This window comes from Nilaparvata lugens, chromosome 4, assembly GCF_014356525.2.
Source record: "Nilaparvata lugens isolate BPH chromosome 4, ASM1435652v1, whole genome shotgun sequence".
Lineage (NCBI taxonomy): Eukaryota > Metazoa > Arthropoda > Insecta > Hemiptera > Delphacidae > Nilaparvata > Nilaparvata lugens.
In genome coordinates this window covers 19,029,483-19,051,953 of record NC_052507.1, presented here as the reverse complement: position 1 = coordinate 19,051,953, position 22,471 = coordinate 19,029,483, and positions in this window count along the sequence as shown.

Below are 22,471 nucleotides of genomic sequence, written 5' to 3'. Positions count from 1 at the left end.
ATATTCTCCTGTTACGAAAATAGTGAGCAGTAAGGTATGAGAATTAATTTATGAGAAAACATTCCAGTTCTAACAGGAAATTGTTGATCTTCTACTTGTATTCTTAATAGCTCGAATAATTAGCAAGTATATACACTATTAATTAGAAGATGATTTGATGTTTGAGTTTGAAATAAGAACTCACTACCAAGTAATCGAAAAACTCACTACTCGAGAAGATGAGCTGGCAGTCAAGTATCCCCTCATCCTGGGAGCGGAAAACTCTCTCTACAGTAAAGGTAAACATTTGAAATAGCATTTATCAAGAGAAGTGAATGTGCAGGAATTTTCTTCTCAGGCTTTCCTAAGCTTAACTCGTTACAGAAGCATAGGAAGAGAGGTAGTATCCAATTATACATTCAGCCAATAACAAGAGCATGTTATTTATTCAAATTCACTGTGATAAACTCGGAATCGAAAGGATCCTCAACAAACTTTCGATCAATCTTCTCAAACTCCCTCTCACTTACACATTCATGTTTCACAATAATATAATTTCTGTTGAGTAGCTGTTCTGCTCCAATTCCAAGAATGGGAAGTTTGTTTGAATACAAATTGAGTACTGCAAGCTACTTTGTATATGTATTTTTGATAAGTCAAGCTCTTTTATAAATTCTACGATATTTACTGCATTGTATGGTGTATTCATCATATTTTAGATTTCAATCCAAATTTCACAGCATTCCCATTGTCCTAAACACAACAGGATTCTCGAGTGGAATCAGTGAGTATACTTAAGACTCATGAAGCCTTCTCAAAGATATAATTTTAAACATTTTCCTGTTCACCTGGAGAATAAGGGTTATGCCTGTTCACATAAAGGATTACAGAAAAAAATAATATTCATGTAGGATTCATGTTAAATTCAATATGAATATTGAAAAATCCTCACTTGTTCCATTATTTCTAAAATATTTTTTTTTTATAAAAATTACAAAAGCTCCTTGTTCACTTCAATCCTGAGATTCCGCAATATTTTCCTGTTATTCCATGTTTTCTATTTCTGCTCATATACAAAAGTTTCACATGAAATTCAATAGATTCGATCGTGAATTCTCTACGAGGTTCAACGAGATTGAGGAACATTTTCGTTCATGCGACTGGGAAAAAATACTTTTGGATCCCATGTTCACACTTTTACAGCCTGCAAACGTGGCATGCAAGCACCTCCATGAGAAGCAAGAGTATTCTTCCGCGATCGTCGAATCGTGTCGATAAAAGTCTTGTTTTTCAACATACCCCTAGGTTCTATCTTAATACCTGATCAGCCCATTTGTTATCATAGGTACATTGTCAATCAAATAATGTTTGAATGGTGCTCTTTCAACTTCATTCTGACCAATTCATGATGAAAAATCAAATAAATTACTCATGATACTTTATAGTATTATATTAAAGATTTAATACCCAATAAAGTGAAGAGGATGATGTATATAGCCTTGGGAGAGTCTGTAATGAGATATGGATTCGCTAGCAATGTTTATCTTGGGAGAATATCTTCGGTACAGAGGAAGATTTTACGTTTGGTCAGCAATTCTCAGGGAGATATTCCATATGAGAACCTTTTGAATAGATGCAAGGTTTTAAATATAAAATGTATATTTCTGTTTACTTTGATTTTAGAAAATTACTTCTGCAAAAAATATTTAGTTATGAAAGTTAATCGATATGATTTAAGGAATGAGAGGTATGTTGTACCATTTACTTCGAATAATTTAGCCAGAAACACCTTAATCTACATTGAACTTTCAATGATTTACCCGATAATTGTGCTGAGTTTGTTAATATGCGCCTGTTGGAAAGAAATTTAAAGATTTGGTTGAATAATTACACTTTAGATGTAACATAATATAGCTCATTATCAATGTATTGTATTGTTGTAATTCATTCTGTTCTATTTTTGTATGTAAGTTTAGGTTGACTATATATTATAACACTCTTTAGATTTTTGAGAGCTGTGCCAACAATTAATTAATATCATATATAATTTTAACTGTTAAGTGAATTTAACAGTGTAATAAACTGATTAGTGAATTTATCTGTTAAGTAAAAATAAAGTTCACTGATATATGTATAATTATACTGTATTTGAATTTACATGTTTTATATAATAGTACCTTGTCAAGCAGCCTCTTTGAGGTTCGCTTAAGGTAGCTTATTTATTCAATAAACGTTTTTTCTATTCTATTCTATTCTAGTGTTAATCTTATAGTTTAATAGTGTTGAAGAAATACCATAAAACTATTGAAGAGTATTATAACTTCCACCCCATGTATACCCAGCTATTTTCCGAATCCTTTTCACAACGGATAGTTTCCGGTCTGTTGATTTCAAGTAAAAGTTCCTTCAGGGCTCTCGCTCTAATTTCGGGTTTCTCGAAGCTAGCAGGGAGTACCTATTCGCTATTGCACGCCTTGAGCACCGGCGGCACCCAAACTACTTTGATAAGCTTCTCCGCTCCATTAGTCAGGCCAGAGGAGAGGAGTTTGTGAGAGCGATGGACCTGTTTGCTAGTGGAGAGGAGTGAGAGGGAGTGATGAACCTGCTTTCTGCCGCGGGCCAAGCGGCCATCACACCTCGCCGAATTTCAATCAAAGTTTTCTCAATCTGAAGAGACCGATCGCTATCGTCGTCTTTTCATCGATATTATTGGAGAAGCCATTAGAAACCAACTCGATCATCGTTCCTTTCGACGTGATTAAGCTTAGCTCATCGGTGTCATTGTGTAGTGTTATGTTGTGCGCGTTATATCATTGCCATCTGATTCATGAAATCAATTCCAAAAGAGGAGGGAGACGTTTACTATCTGATTGCTTATGAAGGTGATGTTGCGTAAATATTCATGTTGTATACTATGAGTTCAAACTGACACAATTAGCTCACTTATATATTATGAGATTGAGAAATTACGTTCGGTTGCTACTTAATCATCAATTTCTAGTACCTATTCTAAAATGATTATTAAAGTAATCTTAGAGATGATACAACTAGAGTGACCTCAGGTTTACCAGAGATTGATGAGTTTGTAGCAACTAAAACTAGCTTCTCATCTGTGATAGACTTATGCCCGGTTTCACCAACCTCGATCAAATATAGCCTAGCCATGGTCAATTAGACCATGGTCAAAATTTGATCACTCGTTCAAACATACAACTGTTCCACCAAGCTCGGGATTGATCAAAACTCCGTCGGTCAAATTTGAACATGGTCAGCTCTTATAGCTGTACTTTTCTGAAGTTGGCCAACATGTTTGATGACTTGCTATTGGCTACATCTGTTTTTATGGATAGAAATTACTGAGATATTGCAATTTTTCAAATGAATTAATAATTATTATTAAACGAAAATCCAAATTAAATTCTGTAATATAGTAAATATAATAACACTCCATGATACTCAATATCAGTTTCGCTGCTCATATTCAGAAGGTAATTTGCGCTGAATGCTCTTTTTACTTTACCGTCAGGCCGTCAAAAATTCAGATTACTGTACTTTTTTCTGTAATTACTGTACTGATTTATATTCATTATTTCGGGGCAGGCCCCCTCGGCCCCCTTCTTATATACGCCCCTGGCACAGACGTTTTGTATAGTCACACATTTACATTAATTTATAATAATATTTCAAATTTGAATTGAATACTTTCGTACAAAGAATTTACAAATCACCATCATTTTCGACAATTTTTTTCATGACCAAAAGAACATTCCAATTCTAATGAGATACATTGAAGCAGCAAGGTTGATCTAATGATTGAATAATATAGGCCTACTGTGTAATAAAAGAGTAAAGCAAATCTTTTTCAAAATCTTCCTTCATTCTCTATACTATAATAATTTACTAATGAAAAGATTCCGAGAACAAACCTAATAAATAACTTACTACAACTAAATTCAATCGCACTAAAAACTTTGACATTTTTCATTGCGTCATATACATATGGTAACCTACAAACAAGCAAGGGAATTGATCGAACCAGTCTTTTGACCGTGTTCAAATAATTTGATCGCCCGTTCGGCGGCAGTCAAACTTAACCATCGGATTGACCGTGGTTAAACGTAACTGGTGTTGGTGGAACGAATTATTTCTGATTTAATCAGCTGATAGACTTTGACCATGTTCAAATGCCTTGACCAAGGTTGGTGAAACGGGGCATAAGACCCGGATGCATAAAAGACTGTTGAATTCCAATCCTTAATTTTTATCTCAGATTTCAATCATGATCAAATGCCATGAGAACAAATCAGAGAAGGCTTTTCTATTTGACTCATGTACAGTCGAGCCTTGGAGATTTTATCTGGTAACATCAGATTCACTAGAGATTTACTATGGTGTAGCAACCGAATCCGTCATTCTTTTCAAGAAATGATTGGTTGTGACAATTCCAATTTGTTTTATTGTATTTTTTAGAAAAAAATTATCAACAGATAGAATCATAATATCAAACATGATAACGTTTTAATGACAGCTTTTATTTATTCCCATCCCTTAAAATGGAGATCGTGATTCATGATATCACTGCATGCTTTTACATTTAATTGTACTGTCGGTGTAACATAACATAATGTATGTCTAGTATTTTATGAATGAATATGTTTCATTTTGTGAATGAAGGTTGATAATTATCAGTTCTTTGTTCTGTTCCATCGAGGACGCTGACAATAGATATTGTTGTTCCAAATCATCAATGAACAAGGATGACGCATCCAATCTCAATATTATTGACGTGGGCTGGAATAATTAGTATGATTGGATTGCATCTCGCCACTGGCTATTATGCATTAGGTCTGTTTCTATTTGTAGTATGTTGCGACTCATTTGAGACGCTCTCTTTTGTCAAAAGGTTAGAAAGAGCTTGAGCTTATACTTGAAAAATAATCGTATGAGTGTGAAAAACGCATGATACATGTCACGTTATTCTTTATATAAAATAACGATTAGCCTCCTGCTTGGCATCAGTCGGTAAAGCATGAGATTTAATATAATTAGGGCGTGGTTTTCTAATAGTATCCAGTCTTAAAAAATCTTGATAGGCCTAGATATGGGCTTCTCCAATAACTCTTGTAATTCAATAATAATAAATATATATATAAAATGATACTTATACTATAGAGATGAGGAATATAAAATAAATTGCACACCATGTAAATTTCACACATATATTACACAAATAATGCAAAGATCAATCGAGGCAAAAAATATATATAGAGCGATAAAAAATATAATATAAAAAATAGAACAATATTTGAAATCAATAAAAATATCACAGGCTAACTTTATATTCTAGATTTATGGCACGAATCATTACCATGTGCCTTTATCTTGAAATCATATGCATTCTTTGGCATGTAGCTGTGACATGTACTTGCTAATACTTGTCTGCTTGGATAATTCAATCAAAAATATGTGTTCTAAGATCAGCTTGATAAATTAGCCACTAATAATCCAAATATATCTATATATTAAAATCTCTAGTATTTAGTAGATTTATTTGTATCGAATATATATTTTTATCTCAGGGTGCAAGATTCGGCACCTGACGGAATAGGTAGAGCCATTCATCTAGTGAATTAGAACTATGATAAATTATCGCAAATTGTATTGCAAAAAATTAAATATTGTATGCATATGTTTTAATAGCCTAGATTTCGTACTTCTTTGATTAAACAGAAATTTCTAAAATATTGATCTATATATTTTTCTTTCAATTAGATACCTTTAATACTAATTTTTACTTGCGCAAGTATTACTCTTATTAATTTCTCAATTATAATAACCCTTTCGGCGAGCTAGCTTTGATCATCAGATTATTTCGAAGCACTAGGGCGCCCATCACTAAATTCAAATTTAAATCACTCACGTGTCGAAAATCTTCTTGTAAGCCGCCGATGTCGATCCAACTCCATGCGGTCCGGGAATATGGTAGCCGGAATCGTCTCCTCCAGGGGTTTATAAATTTAATAAAAATGAAAAATGACTTCTGCTTCACAATAGCATCACGAAGTCTTTTAAGAAATTTAATAATTTACTTTAACTTTAACTTTTACAAAATTATTAATAAGGTACTTCGCTCTAAAATATTTGGGGTCCTCTTATGGTGGCATCTGGCTGGCGAGTGTTGGTTCTTCCTTCTCAAGTTTTACAGATCCTCTTTCCGACTTTCAAATTAGCATAAAATTTAAATATCTCAATCCTCCGCCATTAATTCAAATAGATCTTACAAAGAATGCCAAAATATTGCTTAGATTATATGATTAATAATTTCTTTGCATTCGAGCCATATTGATAACATAGATTACACAAATTTTTACACAAAATCTACTACAATTATATAAATATATATAAATATTTTTGAATCGGCCTACAGTTGCCGCCTATTAACTGCCGTTTTACTATTGGTGCATGCAAATTTTTATTAGGTATTCATGCGCCTGGTAACTCTTATTTCCTGAATACATTAAATTATTTTTATTTGGTTTTATATTTATGCTCTTTGCATGCTAGTTAATATTCTATATATTAATATTAATTCCATGCTAACTAATAATTAGCCACGTGGACGGGTGTTTTTCACATTGCACACCGTCTGAATGCAATAAAGCTCTGCCAAGGGGTTTTGGTCAGATTCTACGTTCTTCGGTTTGATCGATCTCTAGGTCACCGATCTGTGAATACATCTATCTAACCTCAATCTTCAAATATTTTATAAATAATATTTTTATGAGTAGTAAACTTTCTTCAAATCCTTTTTAAGTTCTTGTACCATTTAGCCAGAACAAGCTGATGCTATCTTATCTTGATTATTATCTGCTTGGCGATATTAGCCAATTACTTTATTTTTAGACCTATTATTATTTCTGTTAGGGCTTTTTATCTACCCAAATTTGATACCTTTACACACGCCCCTGGGTTTGAATTCAAAATATTTGAGAATCACAATGTTTTTAATGAAAACCCACCCTTCAAATACACTGATATACACTATACTTTATTTATAAATTATACTCTCCTACTTCTATCACATTTCGCAGTCATATTTGCTGTATCTCCTTTATACCTTTATCAAAAACAATAACAAATTCTCCTCCTCAACACACATAAAAATATCATAAATATAAACTTCTAAACGCACTCCTCCTGACACCATTACAACACAGTAATTTTTGAATTCGCCGCTTGCAGGGCTGCCAACTTAACTACACACATTTCATAATTCTCATAAATGATTCCTTTTAGACAATAATTTCGATTCATAAACTTCTGGGCTTATATCTTATAGTATTTCTTAGGTCTTAATATAATAATTTTCTATACATCAGGTACAATACTTTCTTTTGCTAATGGCTCTTTGGTTTTGGTAATTGGTATTCACTTTAAATCTTTTCAGGTAACAAACGTGGCATAATTAAAAGTAATAAATATAAAAACATATAAATAAATATCGACATTAATAAATATAATAAATAACAATAATAAATAACTCTTTGGGTACAGTAATTCTTTTTATAAACATATGTTCAACAGATATTACATTCATTTGATTTGGGCGGCTTTGGTCAGCTGTTCGCTGTTCTACAATTCATAGTGTTTCATGTTACATCAGAATTTGCTATCGACTTTCATAACTAACCTAACTGCTCGATTTTTTCTCTTAAAAAGGTAATTAACAAATTTTAATTTTATTATCCCCGCTTGTGTCCTTTTTTATCTGATGTATATAATTTAATTACATATTTAAAAATTGTTCTTTTCTTTATTACAGGCTTCTAACGGCTGGAAGGAGTTAAAACATTGGATTGTTGCCACGAGGTCCTATACCAATTTTAAATTTATTAAGGAAGGTTAGTAATTGGCTTGATAGTGTTGTTTTCCTTTGACTTCTTATCATATTTATTTCAAATTCTGTGATATGGCTTAATATTGGCTACATTTTCCCACCAAACAATGTGCGTGTTCTCACTCTCTTGTAACTGAACTGTGTTATGCTGCGATATGGCTACTATAGTGAATGGCCCTGAATAAATTAAAAAGAATTTGCGAGTTACTTTCTCTAAAGCATTTGATAACCTGTGGCTCTTTACTAAAACTTCATCTCCAATATTATATGAAAATATTTTATAGGCTCGGTCGTGGAATCTCTTTCTGCTATCTGCCTTCTGCTCTAGCTTTAACCTTACCAGATGATGGATATTGGGGTTTGTTAACTTACTCACTTCTGATCTTGGAAAATCAATTAATTTTTCGATAAATGTATTATTCCTTTTACCGAATATGATCTCATAAGGCGTACGACCGGTGCTTTCATTTAGGCTATTATTATAGCATTCTTCTAAAAATGGTATATATCTAACCCATTGTTGGTGTTTCTCATTACAGTACGTCCGCATAAAACGAGAGATTTCTGCCATACGTCGCTCCACTGGGTTAGCGCTGGGGCTGTAAAGAGATGTCCTCGACCATTTAATATTAGCCAGGTGAAGTATTTCTTTCCACTGCTTGCTACAAAAATAGGTTGCGTTGTCTGATAGTACTCGTTTGGGCTTTCCTACTTCACTTGTCCATCTTTCCGTTATGCATCGGGCCAAAACTTCTCCGGTCAATTTGCCTATGGGAAATAGCATGGTATATTTTGAAAAAACACATGTAAGAACGAATATGTATTTTTTTCCGTATTGCGCCATGGGCAATGGACCATATATATCCGCTGATATCAATTCCAATGGTGCGCTGGGGAGAATGGGATTCATTTCACCTCTGATATGGTATCGCGGGTATTTGGCTTTCTGGCATATATCGCAAGCTTTCACTATTTTGGCCACTTTTTTATGCATGCTTTTAAAATAACAGCTTTCTTTTAGTAGGTGGAGGGTCTTCGTAGTTCCAAAATGTCCAATGCGTTCGTGAGCTTCTTTTATCAAATCTGTTTCCATATTAGCGGGGATAATTAGGCGCCAGTCGTAAGTATTTTTAGCCGGTCGGTGGAACATAAATCCTTTGTAGCGGGTATACTGTCGCAGGTAGTCGGGCGGTTCGGCAGCTCCTTCTTCCATCAGTTCACGGATCCGGGACAGTCTTGGGTCTTCATATTGGGCGATACGGATTCTTTCAGGCGTTAACATGGCGGTATGAATTCGTGGTTGGATATTGGGAGGATACGGTATGCTTTCTCCACTTTTTACGGCAAAACATCTTAGATTGGTATCTTGACAATATGTAGCGTCTATTTCTCTGGATAGAAAGTCGGCTCTTGACGGTGCTCGGTCCTTCGTTGTTAGGCTTAATACCTCCATACACTCCATAGCATTTTCCATTTCGTGGATACCCCACTCCCTCGGCACGCCTTCCATGTAGTGAGCGAAATGTACCTCAGCGATTCCTTCAGTACGTTTCTTCAGATCAAGGGGTACTATGACTTCGTATGCTTCGGTTTCGGTAAATGCATGAAATTTCGAGGTTTGGAAATTTAAACAGGCCTGGAAGTGTTGTAGGAAATCTGTACCTATTATTATGTGCGGACCGGAAACAGGTAATACAAGAAATGTATATGCGAATCGTTGTTGTTGAAGATTTATTTCCAGTAAACATTGAGTAGTTATATGTATTCGCCGTCCTGGACTGATACCTGATACATATACGTTGGTTAACGGTAGAGTAGCTAATTTTGTTTTTTCTTTCAGACGTTGGAATAAGTCTGTTTGTATGAGGCTACACTGTGAACCACTATCTACTAATGCTTGAACCTTCATTCCATATATTTCTATATCGATATACGCTTGCATTTGTATATCCGGTAGCCTGCTTTCTTTTTCCGTTTCTTCTAACAAAGTCTCCGGTAGATCATTTCTGAATGTGGTGTATGATGTTGAGATGTCTTGTTTTTCTTGGTTTGTTTCACTTGAGTTTGTGCTTGCTGTATCGGGGGTATCATATAGTCATGGTTTATTAGCTGTAGTTTTCTGTATGTCTGGTGGCGGGTCGTTGGGTGTTGGGTTCCGGGTTTTTTGTTGATTCAAACCTATTGCATGTGTTAGTGTATAGTTGTACTTACTTGTTGAGGTGGTGGTTTATAATTTCTGTTGTAACTGTTTTGTGTATTATTATTATGTGAGTTTAATCGATCACGGCCATCATAGTGATTCCTACGATTGCTCTGCTGGGCATAGTGGTTGGTTGTACGATTTTGAAATTTTTCATTATTCCAATTACCATTTTGCCTGTGCTCATAGCGGCGTTCAAATTGGGGAGCAGATCGGTAGCGATCATATGATACCGGTTCATAATTTTGGCTGTTATGCGGATTAAATTTTGAATTATGCTGATTTGATGCGTATCTCTGGTCTGAGCGGTGGGTTGATATTGCCATTGCAGACTGTATGCCATATAAATGATTAATTAGCTGCTTGCAATCAGTAATGGGTTGTGTGGCGAGTGCCATTCTAACTTGATACGGTAGCTTCTTTAAAATAATGCTTGCTAACGCCGATTCATTAATGGGCTCGCTCAATTGAGAATTTTTAAACTGTAGGGCAGTGACGAAAGTGGTACATGCACCGTCTAATTTAGGGTTGAAATCGCATGATATGATGTCCGCTAGCACGTCCAACTGTTTACTTCTGCTCCAATACTGTTCCAGGAAGACAGCGACAAACTCATCCAATGATGTAAATTCATGGGCTCTACTCCGAAAAAACATCAGGGGTTCGCCAATCAATAAATTAGTCAAACGGAGACGCCAAAAATTCCAAGAGGTAGGTGCAAGAGTTTGTACTAATTTTATCTGATCAATGAATGGTTGAGGTTGCAAATGGCGATCAGTGTTATCAAATTTTCCTAGTCCTTGTAATATACTATGTACGTTGAGGTTGTCTGTTTGAATTCCTTGAGGTTGTTGTTGAATATGATTTTCCAATGCTATTATTTTTTCCTGTGTTATCTGCCATTGACTATCATGTGTAATTTTATTTGCGTTTATTTCTTGATTTAGTTGAGTCAGAGTGGATTTCTGAATTAGTAGAGTTCCATTTAAAGCTTTACAGGTTTCAGTGTTTTGATTGATGCTACCTTGCAGTTGGTTCATTTTTGTGGACATATTAATCTGTTTGTTTTGTATTTCTTTAATATTGTTAATATTTTTGTCAACTGTAGTTGTTAAGTTTTGATTGGCAACGGTAATTTGTTTGTGGATTTCTTGGTGGCAATCGGCCTTAATGTTATTTGTTATATCCTGAATAGGTGTAGTGATTTGTGTATTTAAGTTGTCTATCCTTTCATTGAGTTCACATGTAACCGTATCTAACCTTTCCGATAATCCTGCCGTAACTTTATCTTGACTTTCTTTTTGTAGGGTTATCATTGCTTTTAACTCTTCCCTATGACTCTCTACTTTAGTTTCAATATTATCCAACCGTTGTTCTACTGATTTTATAGCGCCTGTGGTCTCTTTCATGCCCTGTTCCACTGTCTGTTTATTTTCCTCTTTTACTGTAGCAATCTCCTTTTAATTTCCTGCATCATACTATCCATTGTTTTTTGTAACATAATGTTGAAAGTGCTACTCGTTTGTTCCATTATTACCTTTTGAAGCGGATCTAGTTCTGTGGTTGAAAACATACTCTGTTTGCCCAGGTGTGACTCGGCCTCCGGCGATGCGGGTTCTGCAGACTGCTCCTCGCCCCCTTCAAAATTGATCTCTACTATCCGTTGATTCAATGGTGTGTCAGCGGCGTCGATTCGAGTGGAGGATAGAGGTTGCAGACCTGGTGGATCGAAAATTATCGACCCGACGCTTCCTGGTTCCCTTTCTCGTGGCGTATTGGCATCTACCGTGGTGGGGTTTGATGTGCTCGGAGTCGACAAAGTGGGATCTGTGCAACCGCCGTACATATATGAAACTTCAGAGTTTGCGGGAGTGTGATTCATTATGTCAAATATGATAAATGCTAATTAAACAGTGATAAAAATGATAAGCGAAAATGCTTAAAAAAGAGACACAACCGGGACTTACAGTGAACAGTGATGTGTAATGTGTTTGGATACTCTTACAACCAGGTATTTATACTTAAGTTTTTTTTTTTTTTTTTTTTACAATGCTCTAGCGCCCTCAATGTTTTGTTGATTTATTCTTGGCTAGTTTACAGGCTGCGACTTATTTTCCAACCGGCTTAAACACCTAATATATTTTTGACTAGAAAGTAATAGCAGTTTAGGCTTATAAAATATAATCTCTCTCTATAAACATGTAATTTTTCACAGTACTAATAATATAAAATTTTCTTTAAAACATATAATTTCTCTCTATTTAAAGCTCTTGTTTCCCCAAAAAGTAATACAAATATTCCTTCGCCAGTTTTCCTCACAACTCGTATAAGTTATCTATAATTTTCACTATGGTTATTGACCTAATTTCAAGTAATTATTCAATGAGCTTGGCTCTCATCATCAGTCCCACGTTGGCACGACATGTATTTATGTCACGTTATTCTTTATATAAAATAACGATTAGCCTCCTGCTTGGCATCAGTCGGTAAAGCATGAGATTTAATATAATTAGGGCGTGGTTTTCTAATAGTATCCAGTCTTAAAAAATCTTGATAGGCCTAGATATGGGCTTCTCCAATAACTCTTGTAATTCAATAATAATAAATATATATATAAAATGATACTTATACTATAGAGATGAGGAATATAAAATAAATTGCACACCATGTAAATTTCACACATATATTACACAAATAATGCAAAGATCAATCGAGGCAAAAAATATATATAGAGCGATAAAAAATATAATATAAAAATAGAACAATATTTGAAATCAATAAAAATATCACAGGCTAACTTTATATTCTAGATTTATGGCACGAATCATTACCATGTGCCTTTATCTTGAAATCATATGCATTCTTTGGCATGTAGCTGTGACATGTACTTGCTAATACTTGTCTGCTTGGATAATTCAATCAAAAATATGTGTTCTAAGATCAGCTTGATAAATTAGCCACTAATAATCCAAATATATCTATATATTAAAATCTCTAGTATTTAGTAGATTTATTTGTATCGATATATATTTTTATCTCAGGGTGCAAGATTCGGCACCTGACGGAATAGGTAGAGCCATTCATCTAGTGAATTAGAACTATGATAAATTATCGCAAATTGTATTGCAAAAAATTAAATATTGTATGCATATGTTTTAATAGCCTAGATTTCGTACTTCTTTGATTAAACAGAAATTTCTAAAATATTGATCTATATATTTTTCTTTCAATTAGATACCTTTAATACTAATTTTTACTTGCGCAAGTATTACTCTTATTAATTTCTCAATTTATAATAACCCTTTCGGCGAGCTAGCTTTGATCATCAGATTATTTCGAAGCACTAGGGCGCCCATCACTAAATTCAAATTTAAATCACTCACGTGTCGAAAATCTTCTTGTAAGCCGCCGATGTCGATCCAACTCCATGCGGTCCGGGAATATGGTAGCCGGAATCGTCTCCTCCAGGGGTTTATAAATTTAATAAAAATGAAAAATGACTTCTGCTTCACAATAGCATCACGAAGTCTTTTAAGAAATTTAATAATTTACTTTAACTTTAACTTTTACAAAATTATTAATAAGGTACTTCGCTCTAAAATATTTGGGGTCCTCTTATGGTGGCATCTGGCTGGCGAGTGTTGGTTCTTCCTTCTCAAGTTTTACAGATCCTCTTTCCGACTTTCAAATTAGCATAAAATTTAAATATCTCAATCCTCCGCCATTAAATTCAAATAGATCTTACAAAGAATGCCAAAATATTGCTTAGATTATATGATTAATAATTTCTTTGCATTCGAGCCATATTGATAACATAGATTACACAAATTTTTACACAAAATCTACTACAATTATATAAATATATATAAATATTTTTGAATCGGCCTACAGTTGCCGCCTATTAACTGCCGTTTTACTATTGGTGCATGCAAATTTTATTAGGTATTCATGCGCCTGGTAACTCTTATTTCCTGAATACATTAAATTATTTTTATTTGGTTTTATATTTATGCTCTTTGCATGCTAGTTAATATTCTATATATTAATATTAATTCCATGCTAACTAATAATTAGCCACGTGGACGGGTGTTTTCTCACATTGCACACCGTCTGAATGCAATAAAGCTCTGCCAAGGGGTTTTGGTCAGATTCTACGTTCTTCGGTTTGATCGATCTCTAGGTCACCGATCTGTGAATACATCTATCTAACCTCAATCTTCAAATATTTTATAAATAATATTTTTATGAGTAGTAAACTTTCTTCAAATCCTTTTTAAGTTCTTGTACCATTTAGCCAGAACAAGCTGATGCTATCTTATCTTGATTATTATCTGCTTGGCGATATTAGCCAATTACTTTATTTTTAGACCTATTATTATTTCTGTTAGGGCTTTTTATCTACCCAAATTTGATACCTTTACATACAATAACAAATTGTATCAATATATAATTATAACAAAGTGTATAATGTAATTTTAAATTGTCAAGGAATGTCAAATAGGAATGATAGATTCACAAAAAAATGAGTTATTGATTGTTTATATCTATTTCATTTATTCTCAGCAAATCTATATAAAAGTGGAATGCATAAAATTTGAAAGAGTTTCACTGAGAGTAAAATGGTTAAATTAAAACCGGAACTTAGAACTTGGAACTTAATTCATGATATTCAATAAATCTATTGGAATGGAAATTACATTGAATTAGGTAGATGAATGGAAGTATGCAGCAAATTGGGTTCAATTTTTTCTTCCTCAATTCTAGTGACGTATTATTCATCCCCTCATCCCTGTAACCTCTAACGCTAGACTTATTCACAAGAACCACTCCGACTCCTTTGTGGCATTTGATATAGTTAAGTAGTGAAAAGCTCTGAAATAATCTATAATTATTCTATAGTACAATTCATTCTATAGGCTCGATCTTGTTTCTCAAGATGCTGACCATTATCAATACGAGTATATTGTTTTTGATAGTTGAAATGGGAAGAGATGTCACCTCTTTCCCACATTTGTGTAGGATACCTATTTCGCCCACCTACACGGAGGGAGTCACTTGCGTCACAGACCAAAATGTTTTAACGTTGAATGAAAGATGAAATATACAGTATATAAAAATAGCGAACTTAATAGATGAAGCAAAACTTGAAAAATATGTTTGACTTGACAACGTAAATATTCACTAGAGCATCAGAATGTCGAAAAATTAATTGTAGGCATGACTTTATTCCTAATAGTACCTAATCATCTATTTTTGGAAAATAAATCTTATTTATTTTATTTATTCATTCTTTCATTCATTCATCCATTCATTCATTCATTTATTTATTCATTAGGTCAGCTCAATGATCGGAAAAGAAAAACAGGCTATTGCCCAAAACTTCTTCAATTTCCTGATTTAGTTTCAAATTGTCCAAATATTATACATAGGTTATGTGCATTTGAATTTCTAAACAAAATCACAATCTTAAAATATAAACTAGAATAAAACAGAGAATTTTAAATTTGGATAGATTGATAATAAAACTTTCGTAAAAAAAACAAACTTTGACTTTGAATTAACAAAATAAAAAATAAAACTACTTAAATTTTGAGCTCGAAAATATCACGGTCACCTTAGGTGACTTTGTTTCATGTAGTTTTATAATTCATATTTACAAAATCAAAACCTCTATCGAAGACAAATCTATGGAATGGTAGCATCTCCTGATATAGCACACCAGTTTATTGCATACAATCTCCGTGAATGGAGATCCTATTATTCATACCGCTTTTCTGAGGCGTAAATTTTTAACGGGTTTCCCAATTTTTAGACTGCTTTCAGCTTTTCGCCACCAGCGGGATGACTTACCGCTGGAGGTAATATCCAGGGAAATTTATCTTGGGCTAAGATACGTGGATGGTGGAATGATGATTCGTGAGCAGAATGTGGGCAAAGGGCGAGGCTAAGCTAAGGATAGAATCTCCCAGGCTGTTGGCTGGCTGGCTATGTAGCAAAGATATTGAGAACAATGCATCACCGTCTGAGCCGCTTCTACTGCCAACCCTCGGACCCTTCCACTTCCACTGCAGTCCTTGCTTACTACCTAGTTTTGCTGTTAGCACCGTAAAATTATCACTTACTCCCCAAACTCATAAGGGTTTTAATAATTCTTGCAACAGTCTGCTCTCATACATTATTTTATGAATAGGATTTTCTCGAGCTTTGTACTTGAGCTATCGTGATGTTTTCGTGACAAGAGCTGGTGTGAAAAGATTTTAATTTACAATGTTACCATTCATGATCTATGACAATCATGATGAACAAGTGTTAGAATTAGAACAGTGAGTTAAACGACCGTGCTAATATTGATATATTGAACTAGGTAAATGTAATACACTGAGAGACTATCATTGTACAATTGTACTACATCATCAAGAATTGCTTTTGAAGAATAGATTTGGAAAAATAACAATAGATTGTAAAATACTGATTGAATATCAAACATTATAATTACATAGTTCCCTTATTATTAAATTTTCGTTGAACTGTTGTAATCTTGCCATCGTCATTATTGTTATCCCTTAAATGTAAGGTGATAATATTTTGAAGGTGACTATAATAATATGAGGTGACAGAAATAATTAGAAGAGTAGGCCACTGCCAGAATTTATATCATGTAAGTAAACCTGTAACAGAATCTGTATTCTGTGGTTCAAGGTTTCATAGTGAACTTGAATATCTCAGCTAAGTATAGAAGTTTGTCGGCTATTACCATCTTGCTTAGAACTTAGACCATGTAATCAAACCCTTTAGTGACATTCTAAATAACGATATGTGTTCTAGAGCGCACGACATAGAACTCCTACTCGTTATTAAACTACATCATGAGTTGACATCATAATCTAGCTTCCTGCTATGAAACTCTAGTGTTCTCCAGGTTATTAATACAGAATGAATAGTTCATAAAACAATAAATTATAACATTTATTCTGTACCGAGAAGAATGGATGCCATCTTGTGTTGAACACGTGTGAACACACAAATCTTTTGTTGTGTTGAACAACTTTATAGTACTATTGTAGGCTACAATAAAAGTAAACATTTATTATTTTTACTCATTCAAAATTCGAATCAGTAGATTACTATCCATGGGAAACAAGACTTAAATTTAAATTTTAACTTTCAATCTAGTAGACTAGTTTTTATTTCTTGATAAAGATACTTTTCGTAATCTATTATTTGAAATTTCAACATTGTTGTTCTTATAATATAGGCAGTGAGTGGAGCATGGAGTAAAATTCACATCATGTCGATTCCACAGGGAACAGACCTGCTAGCAGTACAGAGCTACTTCTGCAAGGTGAATTGCAATAGATGGCTTTATCGCCAGAGCTGATGAGAAAATACTTTTAACTTGATGGTAGTTTTTCGATGGACCTTCTCGAAATAGATTATGAATAATCATAAGTTCGATTTCTGTTGTTTGTAACTCGAACTAGAATCAAGCCGCTGTGTGACATATGCCCTCCCCTCACCCAGCCCGTGAGCCCCCTGGAGCTGTCCCCAAAGACTGCTGGTTCATGATAAAGGATTCAATTAGCTAGCTGCGCTGTGATGCTATGTCTGTCGGATGCCGACCAACCTAAATAAATAATAAAGAGGGCAAGATTGGAAAACGGTGTCTCCTTAGTCACCAGACCTCCTACCTGCCTCTAACACCATCCCCCCCTCCACTATCCACACCCTTTTCCACCTCAACGTATGGTTCACAAGCATCGTAAATTCAATCGAACCGGAGAATGCCCGCCCGCCTCGGCACATATTTCACATCCCTTCACCGGATTACCTGAAAATTTTATTATGAGAAAAATTGAAAATCGAAAAATTTCATCATCGCTCAAGTTTGCCGTCGCTTCCACTGATCAGTTCTGCACGGCATGTCTCCAGCACTGGAGCACGAAAATCCTTTAATTAAAAACGAGCGAAAAAAGGGTAGAAAATTGGAACAGCGGACACGTAGAATATATACATATATTCAATTTTTCTCTAACATATAGAAAATCATCAACTTCCATACTCTATTAAAGTTTTCGCTTATTTTTCGTTTTGTTTGTTGTTTTCTCGACGTTCTGTTTGTTGGCGAAATAAACTATATCGAGGTAGCATGTTGATAAAATTAAAAAAAAAACTTGCTATCATCAATGTCTTTTGAGTATTAGCAGAGAAAACGATTGAGAACTTAAAGATTGTTTTATTCTATGGCATTGGTTAAATTTGAAATGATGCCTCAATTTTCAATCTAGTATAAAACATTCATAAGAAATAAATAGATAACCCGTTTATTGCTTTCTTAAACAATTACAAAAAATTTCAAAATCAAAAGCTATATACAATTCAAAAGGCAATAATCAGCAGATGCTGGGGTATAATTATCCTTTTTCCATAGAAGGATAAAGTGTTGTACGAGTGCGTTTAGTAAAGATTTCTTTTATCTTCTTCATTTCAATCCTTGTAGAGCCAGACTTGTTTGAATACGTTTTTCATTCTCTCCCATTCCGTCCTTTCTCTTGCTACTCTCTGACACGTCGCTCCGCCGCATACTCTCCTGAATTCTTCGTCCCATCTGTACGGAGGCCTTCCTCGGCTTCTGCTCAACGTGCGTGGGTGCCAGTCGAGTATTGTTTTGGTCCATCTTCCATCCGTTGTCCTTGCGATATGGCCTGCCCAAACATTCATACAAAAGATCAATTTATCAAAGACCTTCGTAGACTTTCATAAAAAAAGTCAATTATTGTCATGGCATGGCTACACACTTATTCTGGCCAACTTGTGATTACCATTATAAATAATTATCATTCATCTCCATTACATTCATGATTACTGATTCTTGATATTATTGAACTTGGATTCTTTCTTGTCTGCTCCGACTTACATTGAATGATTAGGTGTTACAGTCTATGTCTCCTTCCTTACATATCCATATAACTAATCATTGCTATCTCACACCAGAATCTCACTTCCAGCCCCTTTGTCTCTGATCACTCACTTTTTTCTATTTCCTTATTACTTATCTAATATAATAGATCTGGAAATTGAATAGAAAAACAGAGAAGTTGTTATTTCTCTAGCTGCTCCTGTAATCTTTAGCTATTATCCCATTGTTCATTTTTTATTGTTTCACATTGAATCCAAAACATTAATACACCACTGATCTCCTCCATCATCTTCCCTGATTGAAAATTTTTGGATATATTCTTCTTATTGGAAATCATTGAATGGGTTCAGGTGGATAATTGATCCGATATAGAGGTTATTCTTGATCTCAAGCAAAAGCTAAATGCGTCCCGTCGTGAGTACTCGTAACTGACGAGAGCTGAATATCAATTGGCCCCTCACGGCTCGAGAAAAATAGAATAATTTCGCTCAACATTATGAAGCTGTTTACGGATCGGAAAGCAGAGAATAAGGGTAGGTGGGTGACAGGCGTATAAATTAGTATAATAAGCCTCAGAGTCAATATTAAAAACTCCTCTGTTCTCTCTGCTTTTCCATAGAAACGATTTTATAGGACCAAGAAAATTTAATAAAACCGAATCACGGGAACTGCCACACCGGTTATTACTTTCTTCTAACCAGGAACTTTTGAACAAGATTTCTCCATAAAGTCAAAGTTATTAACTTTCCAGTAAGGCGATCTCGAGGCAGAATGGATAGATGATCAGTGGGAAAGGTGCAGTTATTGAAGAGAGAGTTCTTTGTATTGGAAGGTGGAGAACAGGTTTTGAAATGAAGAATTTTTACTCGATCCTCATTATTCTTTGAAATATTTTTTCAATTTTAAAAATATCCTTTTCAATTTCACTTCAAAAAGGTTCAAGTTCTTTCTTTCATTTAAATTTTCTATATTATGAGACTCACTGGAATTCCTCTACATTACCGTAAAAAAGTAATAAAGTAATAAGTAATAAGAATTTATATTAACAAGGTTCGTAGATTGTCAAGCTGTGCAATATCGAGAAGATGACAAGGGGTGTTTGATACTGTACCTAAGTTATCTTAAGTTATCTGTTGAACAAACGCAGATAGTTATCTGTAATCTAGTTATCTGTTGATCGGCATCCGGCTCAGAAGTAGATCACCAGACACAGTGATAAAAGTTTCCGAGCTTGAATTGCGTTCCTGCGCAGGCTATTTTTCAAGATCAGCAGGAGTACGCATGCTCCTATCCCGTAGACATTCATGCTGACAACTATCTGGTTTTTGAGAAGACGTACGGTATTGGCTATTATAACGTTAGGAGTCCGTGTCCGCTCGCGGCACGGGGTTGAACCCCTCATTAGCAGTCGGCAAGTAGGTTACGGCTCGACTCATCTCTGCAAGTAGTATGACTCTAGTATCACCTAGAGAGGTATCTAGTATCACATCTAGTATCATGGAGAAGAAATGTTCTACATTTGTAATTAATTTCCGTCTCCACAATCAGCATAGAACATTGAAGACACAAAATTATTTCCACTTTTCAAGTCTGGCAGGGCGCCATTTTCACTATTGTATACCTCGCTAAGTTGCCATGTATCAGTGTAAGTGAACAGTTTATTGGAAATATTCTTCCGATCAGTTTTAATCGTTCTATGGTTAGAAATCATGGGAACAATAATTCCTCTGGGCCGGACACGATAAAATTTCACTTTTTCAAGTGTTAGTAATATTAGTAATGTAACTCATGGTAACATCTAAAAAAGTCTTGATCTGTCAGATTTTTAATGTAATCATCCATTGCAATTTTTCTGTGATTTATCAGTATCTTTGAAACTTTTAATAACTTTGAAACGGTTTGAGATATCGCTGTGCAGTTTTGGCAATTCATTTTCTCTTGAAATTCTGTATCGAAATCATGTATCATATAAATAACTACCTTTCCATTTAAAAAAACGTGAAGTTGGATTCAAAATGGCGGTTCCAAGATGAACCAAAATTTTAAAGCGACTGAAAGGAAGTCTTTTTAATAGGAATAGGATCCCCAATCAGACCTATCGCAAAATTTCCATTGTAAAAGAGATACCATGCCGTTTCCATAATTTTCACCAGTCCTGTATATTGTACATGTAAAACATAGGCTACATAGTACGAATAAAACATCTTAGTAATTTATTACACAGCATACAGCTTCAAATCTGAAACTTCCCATGATATATTCAATAGAGCTTTTGAATAATACTGTTGCGGGTTTTCATTTATTTTGAAGTTTTTATTAAGTGCTCTCTGAATGAAAGGGTCCGATGGTCACTAGATTCGAATCACTCAGTCACCGGGAAGCGGGATAGTTGGTCTAGGGATGGTATATTATTTTAACTGCGACCACATCGACAGCTAAAACAAAGCTGCCCTAGTTAAAAAGAATGTCTGTAAGTGACTGCCCACCCGGCCATCTGTGTGACCTGGCTGCCCGGCTAGCTGCCTAGTTTAAGGCGATGCAGGATATAATTCTGGAAGAGACCTATAATAATTATTGTGAAGAATTAGGATTTTCTTTTATATCAATATTGGGGTTGAATAAATGAGAAGGGACCACGCTATCTGCACACACTGGGCTATTGTTCCAAAAAGGTTCATCCTCTAACTCTCGACTACCATACTCTCTATTGTCCTCTGATTCCGCTTCATTACCCTCATTAGTAGATCCTCATGGTTTACTGAAGGCACTTATATCCGATAGGGAGCACAAAATTATCTATTAGTTCGCACCGTACATATGTTACTTGTATTTTCTACAACTATTATTATTGAATCTAAATCAGTGATCAAGTACATGTGTATTATTCCCAATGGCTCGTTTGATGAAACTCAACTCGCTCACAATCTGTATACAGACTAACTTGAGTTACATAAAATTCAATAATAATCCTTTCAGATTCTATTAGTTTGACTAAATTAGTAAATTTGTACTTGTCATCGATAGTAATGTGTGCGTTTATCCAATCACTATAGGCTACCTCTGGTTTACAGATGAAAGTAACCAGACTGGTCCACCAATATACTCCTCGGAGTGGAAACCTCAACAATAGACCAAGAAAATGATATTTGATACTAGGCAACCAGTGAAGGGTCACTAGAACTTCTACCTAATCAATTGTTTTCGGCGGCCCCGTCACGTTTCTTTAACCCTAATATAGAGTTAATATTTATTCTTTTAAATGGGTCCATCATTTAGAATAGCCCTGTAATTCTCATTATTATAATGTGACCGATTTGAGACTAGTTCCACCAAATGAGAGTTTTGAGGATATCACATCTCTGATTATTTGAAATACACCTAATACTCACCCTCAATTGAAATCATCACCCTCTGCAAGGAAATGTTATTACAGTGGAACCTCAGTCACATAAACTTATTCAATTCGAAATTATCAATA